The sequence below is a fragment of the Manis pentadactyla genome, chromosome 2 (assembly GCF_030020395.1).
Source record: "Manis pentadactyla isolate mManPen7 chromosome 2, mManPen7.hap1, whole genome shotgun sequence".
In the NCBI taxonomy this organism is placed as follows: Eukaryota; Metazoa; Chordata; class Mammalia; order Pholidota; family Manidae; genus Manis; species Manis pentadactyla.
The window spans coordinates 212,423,386-212,440,853 of NC_080020.1; positions in this window are offsets into that span (position 1 = coordinate 212,423,386).

The window sequence follows — 17,468 nt, forward strand, 5'->3', positions numbered from 1 at the left end:
TGAGTGACTCCATCTTGGGCTTAGTTTGGTTACTTTAGCAGGACACAAAGCTTAAGTCCAGATTTATTATGTTTCAAGGCAGAAAAACTCATTCAAAGAAGTTTAAGTCCTAGGAGAGCTCCTAATAATGGAATTTGGCTCCTCACTGGGTGCAGAGGAACCTAATGCTGTCAGTTTATGAGTTCTTTTCCTCTAGGGCTTCATGAACTACTTTCTCTGTCCTTCTGAGCATCTGTTCCTACAACTGTCTGTCCAGAGCCCATCCTGGCCTCCACAAGGTAGAGCCTCTGAAATGAAACAATCCCCAGCTTGGCTCCTCATGGCTGAGTGGCTTAGTCTCTGTGCTTATTTGGTGTTTCTGGCCATTTGGGGGGGTGGGGGGCAGAAATTGGGCACCTAGGATCTGGTGTCCTCTCCTGGCCTGTGGGCGGGGAATTGTCTTTAAGAAGAACACTGTGGTGATCGCTGTTAGAAGTGCCAAGTGAGGATGGCTCTTGCCTGGCTTGGTGCAGTTCTTTTAAGAAACTGCCTCTGCCCAGGCAAAATAAACCATATCACAAAGATCCCATTCTCTTCCCTCCTGTTCTCTTATGAACTCTGTTATCCTGAGACCATTTTTGTCATTTCCTTTGTCACTGAATCTTTAATTCTGCTTTTTCACCCTTCCGCTCTTCCTCATTGATACTTTTGTCTCTCCTCCTTGCATTAGAATATCTGGAGGGCCTTCAGGGGCATACATTTTATAGTTCCACTTGGTCCCTGGAACTTTCCCCTTCTTCATCTGTTCAAAAAGCAGCACAAACTTGGTGTGTACTAGCTTTGAGAGCTGGGACAGAAGAGCCATGGCTGGAATGATGGTGACCAGATGGGATGACGCTGATGATATTTGTTCCAAGGTCCCAGCTGCTTGGCTGATGTAAATGCCAGGTGATGTCCATAAACACGACAACTATCTGGGCTCTAGGGCCACATTCAGTGCTCTAACTCTTCCTGTGATTCACCCTCACTGGGGGCTGTTGAATCACTACAATCAGGAAAAGGTACTAATACTTGCCAATGAAGTAGTAGCCCTCCTCGCCCAGGGACTTAATTAACTGGAGGGAGAATCAATGACAGGTTCTCTATGACCCAAGTCTTCCTACTTAGAGCTCCCTAGGCTATCCCACCCAAGAACAAGAGCTGCTGCCATCTTGGAATGGACATTTAATAGATAAAAATTTCTTTTTGTTATGCTTTCCTAGATATTTATTCCTCTTCACTGCAACCCAGACCTATATCCTATATGTTGAGGTGATTGTTATCTGGCTTTTGGAAGATTGGGAGAACAATTGATTACAGATATTTGGCAAAGTCTGGTTTTGGCAAGATAATAACTATTATGTTAGACTTCTCACTCTGTCTTTGGGGAAGTATGTGTTTAGTAGCATTGCCATCTATGTTTGCTTGCTTAATTGTGTCACCAAGCAACCCAGTTTTGGGTGTCAAAAGTCCTCCATTGTTTTCTCTGTTTCACATTTGTTTTCAGCTTTTCTCAATTCTGATCAATTCCTCAAAACATTTCCTGCTAAGAATTTAACTGTAGACTAAATGTCTGGGTTTAGCTTCAGAAGATCTGGATTCTAAGTTTTACTAGGCTGGTAACTTAGTATATGCTTGGGCAAGGCATCCTCAGGAGGATAACAGTAACTAGCCCTGGCTGTCTCTTGGCAGCAAAATAGAAGATTTATCAGAAGTCACTTTACTTTTCTGAGTCAGTGCCCTCATTTTCAGAAGCTGGCATAGTTATTATACAAGCAAGGGCTTTGGAGTGAATGGACATGGATTCAAATCCCAACGAAAGCATTGATTAGCCCTGAGGTCTTGGGCCAGTTGTGAGTCTTATTTTCCTTACCATCTGAGAAGTAGGAAGAGTATTACCTCATTATATTATGTCAGGGCTCAGTGTGGTGATTTAAATAAAGCATGATATACATTACATTGCAACCTCTCCTCTTCTACCTTCAGTCCAAAGGTGCAGGGCTACTGAGTGAAAAGGCTGGGTCTACAGCTGAAAATTTCTTGACACTGTGTTCTAGTTTTTTATGAATATGAGAAGTAAGTATCTCTCACTTCTTTGTCAACCTGTCACCTCAGGTACATCATTTCCTCTTTTGTCCCCTTTAGTCACCTGTTTTTTTTTTTCATAGCATTCATCAATTTTTAGATTATATATCATATACTCATTTGGTTTGGTATCTATCTTCCCCCACAAGCTCTACAAGGACAGAGTTTTTGTTTGTTTTGTTCATTGCTATATCCCCAATTTTTAAAATGTAAGTATGCCACAAATACTTGTAGAATGAATGTTAAATGAATGTGAATCTTGTAGAAGAGAAAAGGAAAAGTCAGCAGATTTTTTCTGTAAAGGGCCAGACAGGCCTTGCAGGTTGCATGATCTCTGTTGTAATTTGACTGTGTAGCATGAAAGCAGCCCCACTGACAAGGCATAAACAAATGAGTGTGGCTGGGTTCCTACAAGATTTCATTTACAAAAAAACAGGGCTTGCGCTGCATTTGATCTGGAGGTTGTAGTTTGCCTGTCCCTGCTGTTCACATATTTAGTGGTTGTGAATTCGACTGTGTCATTCCTGTAAGGCAGCAGTTCAGGAAAACCCTCCCTTTGGCCTTGCTGTGGTGAAGAAAGAAGAAAACCCATCTTGGATCTCCTCTCTTTGCCCTTTGGATGCTTCTGTGCTTCTCCATGCTGTCCCTGCTGGGAGAGGCTGGCCCTCAGTGGCCTTGCCCAATCTCTTTGCCCTCTCTGGCTTCTGGATGATTTTTTTTATGCCTTAGAGGCACTGGCAGGAATTGAGAGCATGGGAGGAGAAGGGGGTTAGGGTGCTTGTTCCCCAGCTCCCTCCCTGCTGGCAGAGGTTTGGGGAGACTGAGTTTCTTTTCTATAGCTCCAGCTCTTTGCAGCTTCCAGACCCACTGTTTCTAGGCCCGGGATGCTTTATCATATTTTGGAGTACTCTCTTAGCTCTTTCTACACTTTTGTAAGCAGTACCTTCATTAAACTTACTTTTCTTACCTGCTTTAGGAAGGGCCATCTGTTTTCTGACAGGCCCCTCACCCGTGTACTGTCCAAAAGGAGAAATGCATTGTGGGAGCCGGCTGGGACCTTCCTCATTCCCCATCCGCAGCTGCTGGTGACCCCAACTCTTCTGCAGCAGTTTCAGAGTTCTTTTTTGTGGAGGCTTTGTGTTCTTGTCTCTTCTTTTCCTTCCAGGAAGGATAGACTTGCCTTCTTCCCAAAAAGGAAATGACTTGCCTGAGGGAGTAGGTTGATAAAGAAGTGAGTCAACTTAATTTCTCAAATTCATAAAAAACTAGAACATGGTGTCAAAAATTTTTGGTTGTAGACCCAGCCTTTTCACTCAGTAGCCCTGTATATTTGGACTAGTTATTTTATCTTTGAATCTCAGATTGCTTATCTTTAAAATGGGTGTAATAATCCCTGCTAAACAAATTTTTTACTTAGTATGTTTACAACTTAATGAAGAGGGAAAACCCAACAAAACCAATTCATAGAATGTGATAAATTATTGAAAAATGTTGAGTATGGAAATCTACAGGCAGTTTCTTTCTTCCATTCCCCAAATTTCATGAGTAAATGAAATTTTTATCAGATAAAAGAAAAAAAAAAGGCCTTTGTAAACTTTACAAAGTGGCTCAGGAAATAAAACAAAATGTATTTGAATGCAGTTTGAAAACTGCAAAGCACCGTGAGAACTGGACTTACCAAGATTAATTTACCCGTCACTTTGGAACACCATGGTTCAGAGGGTCTCCCTTTGCTTGTCCAGAGGGGACTTCTTTTGCCAGGCCCTTTACTCTTGGGTCCCCGAAATTCAAGGAGACATTGGAGGTTGGCAGAGACCCTGATGTTCTATTGTGATACTTCCCCTTGGGCTGTCCTGATATCAGCATCAGTTATTCCCCCAACGTCCTCAGGGATTTCCAGAAGCACATTCTGTGATAACAATGAGTTATAAGAAATATATGTATTTCCCAGGTATATTTGGTCATCATCCACAGTTCCTGAAAACACTGCGGAGTCTTAAAGGTAAAACAGGAGTTTGTCATGTTAATGAGAGATTTTTGGACCCAAGGGTGGGGGCTGGAGGCTGAATCAGCCAATGGCCAATAATTTAGTCAATCATGACTATGCAGTGAAGCCTTCACAAAAACCCCTGAGAAGAGCTTTTTACTCTGGTCTTCCTACTCTCCTCAGTTGGATCCTGGTTCTAGGTCAGAGAGAGCTGCTATGCTTAGGGAACCAGGATTTCTCTATGCCACTAAGCCAGGCCCCACACACCACAAAGGGCAGAAGCAACTTTATTTGGGACCTTGCCCTATGTCTCTTCATCTGGCTGTTACCTTGTATCCTATATGATATCCTTTATTAAACTGGTAAATGTAAATGTTTTCCTGGGTTCTGTGAGCTGCTGTAGCAAATTAATCGAACCTAAGGGGGAGATTGTGGGAACCTCCAATCTATAGCTGGTAGGTCAGAATCACAGGGGACTGTCTGGAGTTTGCGACCAGTGTCTGGAGTCGGGGATGGAGGGCGGTCTTGTAGGCCAGAGCCCTTAACCTGGGGAGTCTGATGCTGCTTTCTGGCAGGTAGCATCAGAACTGAGTTGAGTTCTTGGACACCCTGCTGGTGTTCGAGAATTGCTTGGTGTTAGTATGTGTGGGAAGACCCCCTCCCACATACTCACACACATTGGAATTGGGTCTGGGAACCTGAATGGAGTTATACTACTATAACTGCTGTGTTTAATATTGTTATTGTTATACATACATGTAGGGAGAAAAGACACCATTGCATCTGGTGTTGGACGAGTGGGAATCACACCTTCCATAGCTCCAGGCCCCAAGTTTTTTTTTCTGCTGCTTATGCTCAGACCCTGCTAGACGGAAGTAGCAGGCACCAGTCCTTCCTCTCAGTAGTGCTTTGCCTGAGCTCATCCTTGCGTGTGTTCTAACCCTTCAGACACTGAAGGAGGATAAAAAGGTACACCATGGGCATTTTTTATTGACCTTCTTTCCTTGTATGCTTTTGGATGAAAGCTCATCATGTTTTATTGTTTGCCTTCACTTATCCCTCCCAAAGAAATAACTTTGATAAGGTAGCCCTTCCATCAGACTTTTCCATTATACATACATACGTACAGTTAAAGCTGAAGTTCCATTTTCCTCCCATCCTTGAGTCAACCACTGTCATTAAATGAATTTGGGTTTGTTTTTATATTAATGTTTTCTGATTTAGAAGTGATGAATTGCATTATATTCTTTTAATTGTTGCCTTAAAATTTCTAAAATAAATGTTTTTATGGAAGTGTGTCATACGAACAGAAGTTGTAGTGATCCTGTGTCCAGCTTAACCAACAGTAGCATACAAGGGTAGTGGGAGCAGTCTACTTCAGCTTCAGGCAATAAGGTGGGTTTCACTGCCTGCGGAGAATTTAAAAACAAGAGAAAAGCTGTCAGCCTGCTTTTTATTATCATTATGCAATGGCTATTCCAAACAATGTCAGTAATAAAATAATCCTGCCCACTAGGGCAGACGATTCCCCTGGCCCCCCTACTTTGGTGTGTATCTCAGCTTGATAAGTATCACCCAGTGAACGCACCCATGAACCACTACCCATAACCAGAAGTGGAATGGACCAGCACCCTGGAAGACTCCCCTGTAATACCACAGATTCATTTCGCCTATGTATTAATCTTATATAAATGGAATCATACAGAGTTACTTGTTCAGGTCTGGCTGCTTTTGTCCAGCATGTTGTTTGTGGGGTTCATACATAGTGTTTGTTGTGTGTAAGAGTAGTTTGTTCATTTCTGTTGTTGCATAATATTTCATTGTATGGGTATACCAGATGTATTTATCCATTCTTCAGTTGATTAGCATTTGGCTTGATTCTGTTTTTGAGCAATTATGGATGATGCTTTTAGGAATGTTCTTGTACATGTCTTTCGATGTACATATGAAGGCATTTCTATGTGGCATATTCTGAGAAGTAGAATTGCTTGGTAATAGGGTATGTGTATATTCAGCTTCTTTCTTAAAATGGTTATATCTATTTATACCCCCACCAACAATGCAGGAGAGGTTCAAGTGCCCCACATGCTCACAGACACTTTGTATCATCAGCTCCTAAATTTTTAAAACTCTTTTGGAATAAGTGTAATGGCATCATATTGTGGTTTTAATGTGCATTTCCTTGATCTCTAATGACTTTAAGAAACTGTTATGTTTATGGGCCACTTGGATACCTCCTTTGTGTAATGCCTAGTTAAGTTTTTTGCTCCATTTTTAATTGAGTTGTCTATATAACAAATTTACAAAAGCTATTTATATAGTTTAGATAAGCTCTTTTTAAAAATTATATATGCCTTTTCCTCTACTAGTGTTGCATTTTGAAGCAGTTTCTAATTTTAATGTAGATCAATTTATTAATTTTTTTCATTGTGGTTAGTGCTGTTTATGTATTATTTAAGAAATCTTTACCAAGCATTAAGGTTAATTCTCCTACATTATTGCCTAGAAGCTTTATTGTTTTGCTTTTTATATCTAGGTCTATAATCTACCTGGAATTGATTTTTATGTATGGTATGAGATAGGGGTCAGTGTTTTTGCATGTGAATATCCAATTTACCCAGTAATTATAAAGTGGTGATAGTAACCTTTCTGGTATTACTCCCAGTTTCAGAGAAAAAACTTTCAACAATTCACATTTAAATGCAATGTTTGCAGAAAGATTTTTGGTAGCCATTCTTTATCAGATGAAGAAAATTCCCTTTTACCTCTTGTTGGCTAATAGGTTAGTTTTTACTTTTAAATCATGAGTTAATGTTAACAGATGATTTTTCCTCATTTGTTAAATGGACTTTTTCCCATTATTTCTCTAATAAATTGAAAAATTACACTGACAGATTTTCAATTTGTTAAGCCAGTTTTCCTTTTTGGAATAAAACTACCTCGAGGTTGATATCTTATTTTCTTGTGTATTGTATTTTAGTTATTTCATGCATGTGGTCTTGGCCCCATCACCTTGAGGAAAAATTTGCCTTGCATTTTGATACCCCTCCCCTAATAGTGCTGCGCCCATAGGAAATGCCCATTAATCCAAGTGGAGTCATTTTTCCTGCTTGCTCTCAGTGGATTTGACAGTTTGGCTGGTGAGATTCTCCCAGTGGCTACTGAGCAACTCAGGAATGCTAATGAAGGGCTTCCTTTGGTTGTCTCTTGTGAGTGAGCAAATGAGCTCTGTAACTTGGAGAGCCAGAAGTTAATTAGCTACCCAGTGTAGACAGAGCCTGCTGGAAATAAGAGAATTTTGGTCTGTCAGAGTGGAGTGCTAAGAAGCTTTGAAGGTGAGGCCAGGATTGGGGATGTGAGGTGGAAAGCAAAGGAGTTTATAAATAAATGTCAGTGCTGGGGCTCTGTAAAGCAGGCCAGGAGAGGCCAGGACATGTGGTCTCTACAGGGAGAGGAGTGGGTGCCACCTCAGGATGTCATGGCCATCACACTTGCTGTTGATTCGCCTATCTCCCTTGTAGCAGAATAGAAGAGAGAAACGCAGGAGATGTGTACAGCATGAATATCTGAAGCAGATCACCTGCCAGCCAGACGATGATGGATGAGGGTTTTTTGGTTCTTGTGCTCCTTGTTCATTTTTCTTTGAGACAGGATGGAAAATCTAAAACCCCATCTGTTTACAAGTTTACTACAATAACCCAGTGGATAAATAATTTGCCAGGCAATACCATGGATAATGTTCTGCAAATGAAGTCGAATAGACTACAGACATCAGGCCAAGATGAAAGACTGAGACCTTCTTTGTCAAGCTGCATAAGTAATGTCCGCCATAAGCACTGGACTTGGATGTACTGGTGTGCTGATGATCCTGGAAAGGCAGTTCCACCCAGAAAAAGTGTCATTCCCTTGGCTTAGGCAGATACCTAATTAGGTTAGGAGAAATGCCAAAAAGCAACCTATTGAAAGCTAAACTATTGCAAGGCATGATGGGTAAAATATGCAAAATGCCACTGAGGTGGAAGTAAAGAAGCCTGTGGAACAGGTGCAGCATAAAACTAACCTGCTGGGGAAATAGTTCTGTTTCCTTTGAAATGGGTTTAATTTTCAGTCCCCCACTGTGGAAGCTCTGTCCTCTTTACCATTTAAGACCCAGAAACAGATACTCCCAGTGTTTCCCACTCAGATTTTCCATACCAGATTAGGTGTTCCAGCCGTTCTATGTTCACCAGGAAATGGTACGGAATGGAATGGCAGTGTATCAAAATTCTGCCCAGTTTAGGCCCATTCTTTGGAAGTTTATCTGAATAAATTGTTCCTACTTTGCCATTCTAACTTGCCACACTCTTTTATTACTGCAACAATAATAATACAACATTGATGTCAGCTGGGGCCTCTGTAGCCTCGGGAAGCCTGAAGCTTGTCCTTAGGATTTCTGAGGATCCTCGAGGACTCAGTCTCCCCTGGTCCTAAGCTGTGGTGGAATGGCCAGATGTAAAGTGCAGCCTTGTCCCACGCTCACACACCCGGCCTACACAGGTGTTTTATTAGTAATTTTGCTACAGACATGAGGCATGGTGGGGCAGGGTTGAAAGAGGTGGTGAGGAAGTTGTATTCTGTCTGTCACACCCTCTGGCCGTCTCTCTGGCTCTCCCCTTCCCTCTTTCCCTCATACTTCTCTGCCTTTTCTTTCGGCAACCTCTCTTCTTGCCTCATGCAGAGAAGTTTCACTCCCTTCCCCAAGTCCTTGGTACCAGCTCTACATGCCTTATAAGTTGGGCGAGTTTCTCAAGGAAGTTTTCCTATAGAGGAGTCTCCCTCTAAACACTTTGAGGTGGTCACCGTTGCCCCCATTTTGTGCTTGAAGAGACTGCAGCCTGGAAAGAAGAGTTCATGAGTTACTTTACCAGGGCCTAAATGAGGTTGCTTGACCCCAAATCCCATGTGTGGTTTCCATTTTTCCATTCTTTAAGGGCCTCTGGTAAGGATTACAAAGCTCTTTACTTGCATTATCTTTCCCTTGGTCAGGTAGGGAGAGGGTGCCCTTTGTCAGCCTTCATACAACTGTTGTACAGTGTTTCCACCCACTTTATTGTATTAAAACTTGTGAATAACCCCTCACCTGCATGTAACCCCTTTGTAAAGAAGCGGACACTGAAATTTGGAGAGGGAGGTGACTTGGCTAGAGTCCCACCACCAATAATGAGTAGATCCGAGTTTCAAACCCTGACTTTCTGCCTCCAAATCCGTTGGTCCTTGCATCACCACATGGCAGAAACTCAAAAGTGAGGGGTCAGGGGCCTGTGATTTCCACTTAGCCCAGACCAGGAGGGATGGTTAACTCAGCCACAAATGCACACTTACCTTCACCTGGCCCCAGGGGCCCAGCTCAGGTCTGCAGCTGTGCCAATGCCAGGAGCAGTGATGGGTGCTGTACTCCCCTGGGAAGGCCGGAAGAGACCTGAAGTGGCTGAGCCCTCACATTTATTTCCTTCCCTTCCCTTGGCTTTTTGCAGAGCTGAGCCTATCATTAGTCAGGCTGTGAAGCAAAGAAAAAAACTGTCTTGGGAAGAATTCTTGTTTACTTAAAACTGATAAAAAACCCCAACCCAACGCAGAAAAGACTGAAACATGTTTCCAATATACTGGATTTGATTGTCTGGCTGTGAACAAGGGGACCTACTCATTTAAAATTAAAGTTTAAGGTATTTGGCAAGTTTATTTGATGATTCAGCTGCTCTGGAAGGAGCCGTCACTGACAGCAGAGGTGAGGCTTCCTTCACCTTCTCTCTGTACCTTTTGATGTGCTTATTGATCATTCTAATTGTCTGATGTCACTGTTTTACAAGGGCTGGGGAAGGGATAGAGTCAGAGAAGTCCAACATGTCCTCATTTTATGGATTTGAACAAGCCTTGTCACTTGAGCAAGGTTTGTATTCCTAGGGGTGACCATGAGACTACCCTCCTTACAGCACCCAAATACTCCAGCACAGTCACTTTTGACTGTGATGGTGTATCAGTCGGAAACACAACCCTTATCCAGCCAGGAGCAAAGATAAATGCATCGTTCAGACAGTAGGACCGAATGGAGGAGAGTAGGAAGCAGAAGATATTATTATTTTTCTCTAGGGCAGCTCATAGAGGAGAAAACCTGGCAATGAGTGCACAGGAAGCAGTAACTGGCGGATATAATCCTGGCAATATGAACACTGGGACATATTGTTCGGTGCTTTCACTTGAATTGCAAAACGAAACCCCAGTGGACAGGGGACCTCTCTTCCCATGAATTCATGCCCTCTACTTCCTCAGCCTGCAGTGTGCATAACAGAGTTCTCTTTTACCCTGATACTGAATTCATTTTCCTCAGGTGCAGTTCTGATTGTGTCTCTGTCTTGTTCAGGATCCTGCAGGGGCTCCCTCTTGTCTACTGAGTAAAGTCGGCATCCAAGTTTATTTTACCATTCCTAGACTCATCTGCATCTGCCTTTTCCACCCATCACCCATACTTCCCTTCTTTCACTCTGAGCTTCAGCCAGATAGAACCACTGTGTTCCCCCACACCCATTTCCCTCCTTTTTTCAGTTCATGCTTTTCCTTTCTTTTCTTCTCTAAATGCCCTACATCCCATGTTAGGGACTTAATGTCCACCATTATTCTTGTGATTTTACAATCCTGATGAAATGATGGCTCACTCTTTGATTCCTCTCCCCCAACTAGACATCCCTGTCTCCTCCTCTGGACTCCTACAATACTGTGTCTTTCTTGTCATAATACCCACCACCTCTACTTTGTATTTTCATTACTTGGTGGGGTTTCTTTTCTGTGTGAGTTACCTCTTACTTTCTTTGAAAGCAGGGCTATGTGATCCCTTGTTGTGTCTACTCTGGGGTCAGGCAGAATGGCTTGGATAGAGTAGACATCCTAAAGTGTTTGATGAATGAATGAATGAATGAATGAGAGGTTTATTGATGTAAGAATTAGTGTCTTCAGTGCAGGTCGGCATCCAGTGGTTGCATCTGTCCATCCTTTCCTTCTGTATCTATTTTCCTCTTTTGTTTTTCCATCTTCTCTCTTAACCTTTTTATTTTCCTCTTTTTTGTTTCACTTTTCCCCAAACAATTGTCCCCAAGCTGTTTGGTCTCTGAACAGCTCTGCTGGGCATACCCCATCTCTCCAGGTGCTGATTGCTGCTATGGGGGAGTTTTCCATGGTCCCAAACAACTTTTAAAGAAGAAGAGGAAGACTAACATAGAAATAGTAAACTCAATGTAGAATTGTAAACTTCTCTGGTTGAGTATCAGGGATGCTAATTTGCTTGCTAATTTGCTTTGGAGATACTGTTTGAAAAAAAGCATTCATGGAATACTCTCACTTCCTTTGCAACCAAGATTATTGGACATAGGTGGTTTGTCTGAGAAGCAAGAAATCAGCAAGGTGCTAGGGAAAGAGCACCGGGATGGGCTTTACTGTGGGTCTGCCATACATTGGGGTATGGGGGAACCTGCCATCATCTAAGGGGCACAGTTTCCTTTCTTTACAGTGGAGGAAGTGGTTGGCTGATCTCTGGGGTCTTTTCTAGATCAACGCTCCAGACAGAATTCTTGATTTGAGATTCCAGATCCATCTGAAAAGCCTGCTGTGCTTCGCCTAGAGCTGAGGCCAGGAGCTGGCAGTGCCTGCTCCATTCAGAACCCACAGCCTCAGCTGTAGCTCAGGGCTTAGGCGGTCAGGGCTGGAGGCCTGGGGTGGATATCATGCTGCGTTCCCTTCCCTTTGGGACTCTTCAGTTATGTACCAGTGCAGGTCATTTGTAGTCTGCTGGGTTCTGACTGCCAGCAGGACTGCCACGCCTGGGTACGGGAAGCACTTACTGTTCCTTCACTGTATGCATCTGACTTCACCTGCTGTGACACACACAGACCAGGGCACACTCATACCGAGCAAGGCCCCAGTGACTGGCTCATAGCCGGGCAGCTTGCTGGAGCTCCATGACGCAGGCTTGGGTGTCCCCCAGGGCAAGTGAGAACTACATCCATGAGTAAGTGCCTGTGTTCACCCACTCTGAATGTGCATGCCTGTCCCCCAGGAACCCCTGTGCTGCTTCTGATAGCTGCATTTGCTCATAGCAGTAATGATTATGCCTGGAATGACTGATCCAGGCACAGAGAAAATGACTGAGGGGTTGTCCCTCAACTTGTGGAGAACTTCTACTAAATGGCATGGACATAGACACTTAAAATGCAATAGAATGCTTAAATTGCAAGAAACCTGAGAGATGATCTGGTTCTCAAATGCTGGGTCACTGGTTCTCAAACGCAGCAGGACATCACCTGTGAAGCTTGTTAAAAATATGTATTCCTGGGCCCAGTCCCAGCCCGGCTGAGTAAGAATCTCTGGTGCTGGAACCTAGGAATATGTATTTTAAATAAGCTCTTCAGCTATGTCTAATGTAGCTGGTCTTCAGAAGGGCATTTAGGAGCCACCATACCATCTGATCTCTAACAGTACATTCAGGGAGCTTGTCAGAAATGCCTCTCTCCAGAGTGGGGCCCAGGGCTCTGTTTCAACAAGGCTTTCATATGGAGAAGTGACCAACTCATCCTGGTTTGCCTGAAGCACCCAAACTCTGATGTCCCAGGGCCTCCCTCAGTCACCAGGACTCATCCAGAACATGGTTTGTTCCCTTCTGAGGTGACTTGCTAAAGTTTAAGAGGCCCTGGGAGCAATTCCTTTTCCAGTTGAGGAAATGGGGACCAGAATGGACAGGCAGTGAGATATTGGCAGAGATAGGAAGAGGCTTCCAGCCCAGCATCCTTGCTACTCTTGGAAACATGCCTCACTTTCCTAGTCTCCACTGGCAGTTAACCTTGGAGGAGTTCATTATGGTGTGGTCACATCTGGGGTGAGATCTGTATTCTGTGGCCTTGGTCAAGTGAGGTGTACACCAATGACAGTTGCAGGTGCCATCATACTTTAATGAATTCTTCCAGGGCTTCTCTTGGCCCAGGTGGAGAAGGTGATTTACAATTTAATGCATTTCCATTTGGTCATAATCTCTAAGCACTGGAAATAAATAATGCTGGGCTCACAATCTGTCTTAGACCGGCCTGGCTACAGGTATCCCAAATTGCCTGTAGCACAAGGTCTGGTCCAGTCATGAGCCTGCCTGGAGCATTTCACAGAACTTCTTCATATGGATCATCCTCTCCACTGAGCACCTCAATGGCCTATCTTGGGGGGGTCCTGCTTGGGGAGGGCAGTAATTTAGTCCATCCATCCTCAGATCTGTACCTTTTAAAATGGGTTTAGGAAAGGAAGACCCTGCTTCTGGCAGAGATATTCTTATGTGGAGTAGGCAGCCACTGAGAAGTTCCCATCTCTCCTTGATCTGCCTCTCTTATGCCTGAGTTACTCACCCAAGAAAAAGTCCCAGGTCCCAACACCTGGAGAGGGAGGTTGGGGAAGGTCGTGTTTTATATTTGAGGACTATCAGGAAGCAGTAGGTTCTGAGTGTGAGGAGGTAAGAGAGGGCAGTGGATTCAGAGTTCTATTTCCATCTGGTCTTGGATATGAGAACCACAAGCTGGTTTTGGTGTCTTCTCATCATTTATTCCTTTATGTTTCATGTATTCATTCATTTAGCAAACCTTTATTGAGTTTTCATGATCAGCACTTTTCTAGCCACTAAGGAGACAAGATGACTAGGATATATTCCCTGTTGTTAAGAATTACAAATACCTTTATAGTTCATTATTGTAAGTATGAGAATAGCTCTATGCACAAGTCCCTATGGGAACACAGAGAAGAGTCCTAATCCAGCTTGTGTGGTCAGAGGAAGCTTCTGGAAGGAATTAACTGAACTGAAACAGAAACTTTGAGCAGAAGTAAGTTAAGTGAAGAATAGGGGAAAGAGGTGCAGAAACTTATTAATTCACTCTGCAAATATGGATTGAGCCCTACTCTAGGCTAGGTACGGTGCCAATCATTTATCTTCTTTTGGAGGCTACCTGGAAAGTTACAAGTGTATGGTAAGGGCTAAGCTTGAAAGTGAATGGGGAGCTATGGGAGAAACATTATGCAGTGATTTAAAGCCTGGATTATGATTTGACAGAATTGGAATTGGCTTTCAATCCAGGCTTTCAACACTCACTGTGTGACCCTGAGCTAGTTGCCCAAACTCCTTTCACCTCTGATTTCTCATCTGTACAATGGGGGCAATGATAATAACCTATTATTGTTGTGAGGATACAATGAAAAATTTAGTAATGTATTTAGCATGAAGCCAGCACATAGTAAACACTCAATACATTATTACAGTTATCACTATCATTATCATTGTAGTAGATTGTATAAGAAGCCTCAATGTCTCTTTGAGCAAGGAGTATATATCCCTAGTCCAATAATGGTGAACTTGGCCAAGTGACATGCTTTGGTTAACAGACTGTGAGAGAATGTGATGTGTACTGTGTACAGTATAAGTTTTTAGGGGCATCTCAAATTTCCACCACAAGAATGTCATGTCATAGATTGGGACTGCTCCATCAGCTTGGGTCCTAAAATGAGAAGACCCAGGGAACAGAGCTGACCTGTAGCTACTGACATGTAGGCAGAATTCCAGGTAAAGGGTTATAGGCCTGGGGACACAGGGAAGTAAACAAGTGTGAGATGTGTTGGAAAGACATGGTGACTTTCAATGTGACAGCTGAGGAGGAGTCAGTGATGCGGCCCAGACATAGGAAATGGGTGGTGTTGATGGAGAGCACAGGAGAGGACCAGGGTAAGGCAGGCAGATGAGGAGTAAGTTTTGGCCATTGTGGGTTGCAGGTGCCTGAGGAACACAGTGATATTCCTCCTAACAACAGCAATGTGCCCAGCTATAAACTTTATTATCCAGCTGCCCTTGCAGCTGAGGAATGGGGAAGAGTCAAGAGGGAGTGATGGTGCCAATAATATGAAAATAAAGACTGTTCCTGAGTTCCCCAACAGACTTCCACAAACATTTCCCATATTTGCATATTTTATGATAGTGTGTTTTTAATGCAAATGATATATTGCTTGTATTTTTCCATAACTAACTTGTTTTTCTTTCACTCAACAATGTAACTTAGAATCTGTCCATGTTGTCACACAGTGACCTAGATTATTCCTTTTAACTGCTGCATAGTATTCCAGTATGAATGTTCTATTGGTTACATGGTCATTTTCCCACTGATGGATGTACATATGGTTCAGTTTGTTTCCAGGCTTTTGCTTGTACAACAATAACATGCAGGGCATATTTGTACTTCTTTCTCTTTTTTGTAAGGGTGTTGTGTTTTTTATAAAAACAAAAGTCATAAATAATGACTAGGACAAATAATAGAATAAAAAGGATCAGCGGATAGACGTATCTTTAGTTTTAACAGATATGGTCAATTGACCTCCTATCTGGTTGTATTGATTTTTACTCCCACCAGCAGTGCAGGAGAGTACCTGTTTCCCCATATTCTTGCCATCACCTGATATTATAATACTTAATCTTTGGATCATGTATATTAGCAAGACTGAGCATTTTCTATTTATTTATTCTTCATTTATAAATCTGTGAGCTGTTTATTCATAATCCAGACAATTTTTCTATTACATTGTTTGTTCCTTTCTTATTGATTTCTGGAAGTTCTTTGTATATTCTGGGTACTAGTTGTTAATATTTGCAAATATTTCATCTCAGTTTTTTATAACTATTTAATGCTATATTTTAATATAATGTATTTGGAAAAGCCAGATTTATCTAACTCTATGAATTTAACTTTTAGCACCCTTACCCCTAAGGATATAAAAATATTTTATTTTCTTCTACTTCTTTATATAGCTTCCTATTTTACTTTAAGGTATTTATTCCACCTAGAAGTTATTTTTATTACTGTATATGTAGGTATCTAAGAATTCTCTCTTCCAAAGAGAGAGCCTATTGGTCTAATACCATTTTTTGAGTAATCCATCTTTCCTCTTTTTATCTGAAATGCTACCCCTCTCATTTATCAAATTCCTATATATAAAAAAGTCTTGTTTCTGATTGTGTATTCTACTGATCTATTCCTTACAATGACAGATAGGCCCTATTTACCTCTCCAGATCCATTGTCTACCCCTTTTCATCCTGCCCACTTCCTGGAATGCTGTATGGAGTATCTGAACTATATGAAGGGGCACTCCTGCACTTGGGCTCCCAGGTGGATTTGACCAATGGTGAAATCTCTGGTAACAGATGGAGGGAGCAAAGAAAATGGGCTTGGGATTTTTATTTTCTTGGCTCTCTTCCTGCAGAGTTGCTTGTGTCCTTCTAAGGAAGGTTACACATATTCTCAAGGGAACCCTTTTCTTCCAATTCTGGATGTTGGTTTCTAGATGATCTTCCTTTTCCTAGCTTCTGGATTCTGGTAATTGTTCTCTCTCTTTGCTCTTTCAGTACTCAGAGTGGTATAACCCCATTGTTGCTTGCTCTGAGGTACGGATGGCACTTTTCCTTGTGATTCCCTAGGCCCTATCTATATTGTGTGTAAATAGTTCCTTTATTAAAACCTTCTGGAATCATCCTAATCTGAGTGTGCTGTTGATTTCCTGCTGGGACAGTCACAGGAGATTCTGATTGGGGTAGAACTGGATAGATTGTGTGAGGAGAAAGGAAATACAGTATTAAATCTCTGTATCCATAAACACGATTGGTCTCTATATTTAGTCTTGCTTTTTAAAAAATGTCTTTCACTGAAGTTATTATTTTTTTTCTTAAAAAAGTTTTGTGTATTTTTATTAGATTTATTTATAGGAAACTTTTGTTTTTATCATGAATAAGGTTTCTTTTAAAAAATATTTTCAATCGACAAATGTTAGTTTATGGAAATGCCATTGATTTTTAATGTAGTTAATAGATTTTGCATCTGGATGCTTTGTTGAACTCTCTAATGAATTACAGTGTTTTTCAGTTGATTTTCTTCAATTTTCTAGGTATGTAATTTCATCTGTGGATAACAGTCTTATTTCCTTTCCAATATTTAGGTTAGTTTCATTTATTTCCCTTTCTTACTTATTATTTCCTTTCCACTTTTAAAATGTTTTATTTCCCTTGTAGTTTTTCTTTTTTTGGTGCCATATTGAATAATATTGGTGACAATGATCATTGTTGTCTTGCATGATATTTTGTTAGGTGTCTGTACCAAATTAAGGACTTTAACATCTATTTTTCATTTGCTAAAAGTTTTAAGAATAATAAATAGATGTTGGATTGTGTCAAAAGCTTTTTCAGCAGTTTTGGAGATAAATCATATTTTTAAATTTATATTTTTATTGAAGTTATGCATGTACCAATGTTAAAACAGGAAAATATTCTGTACAGTTTCTAATAA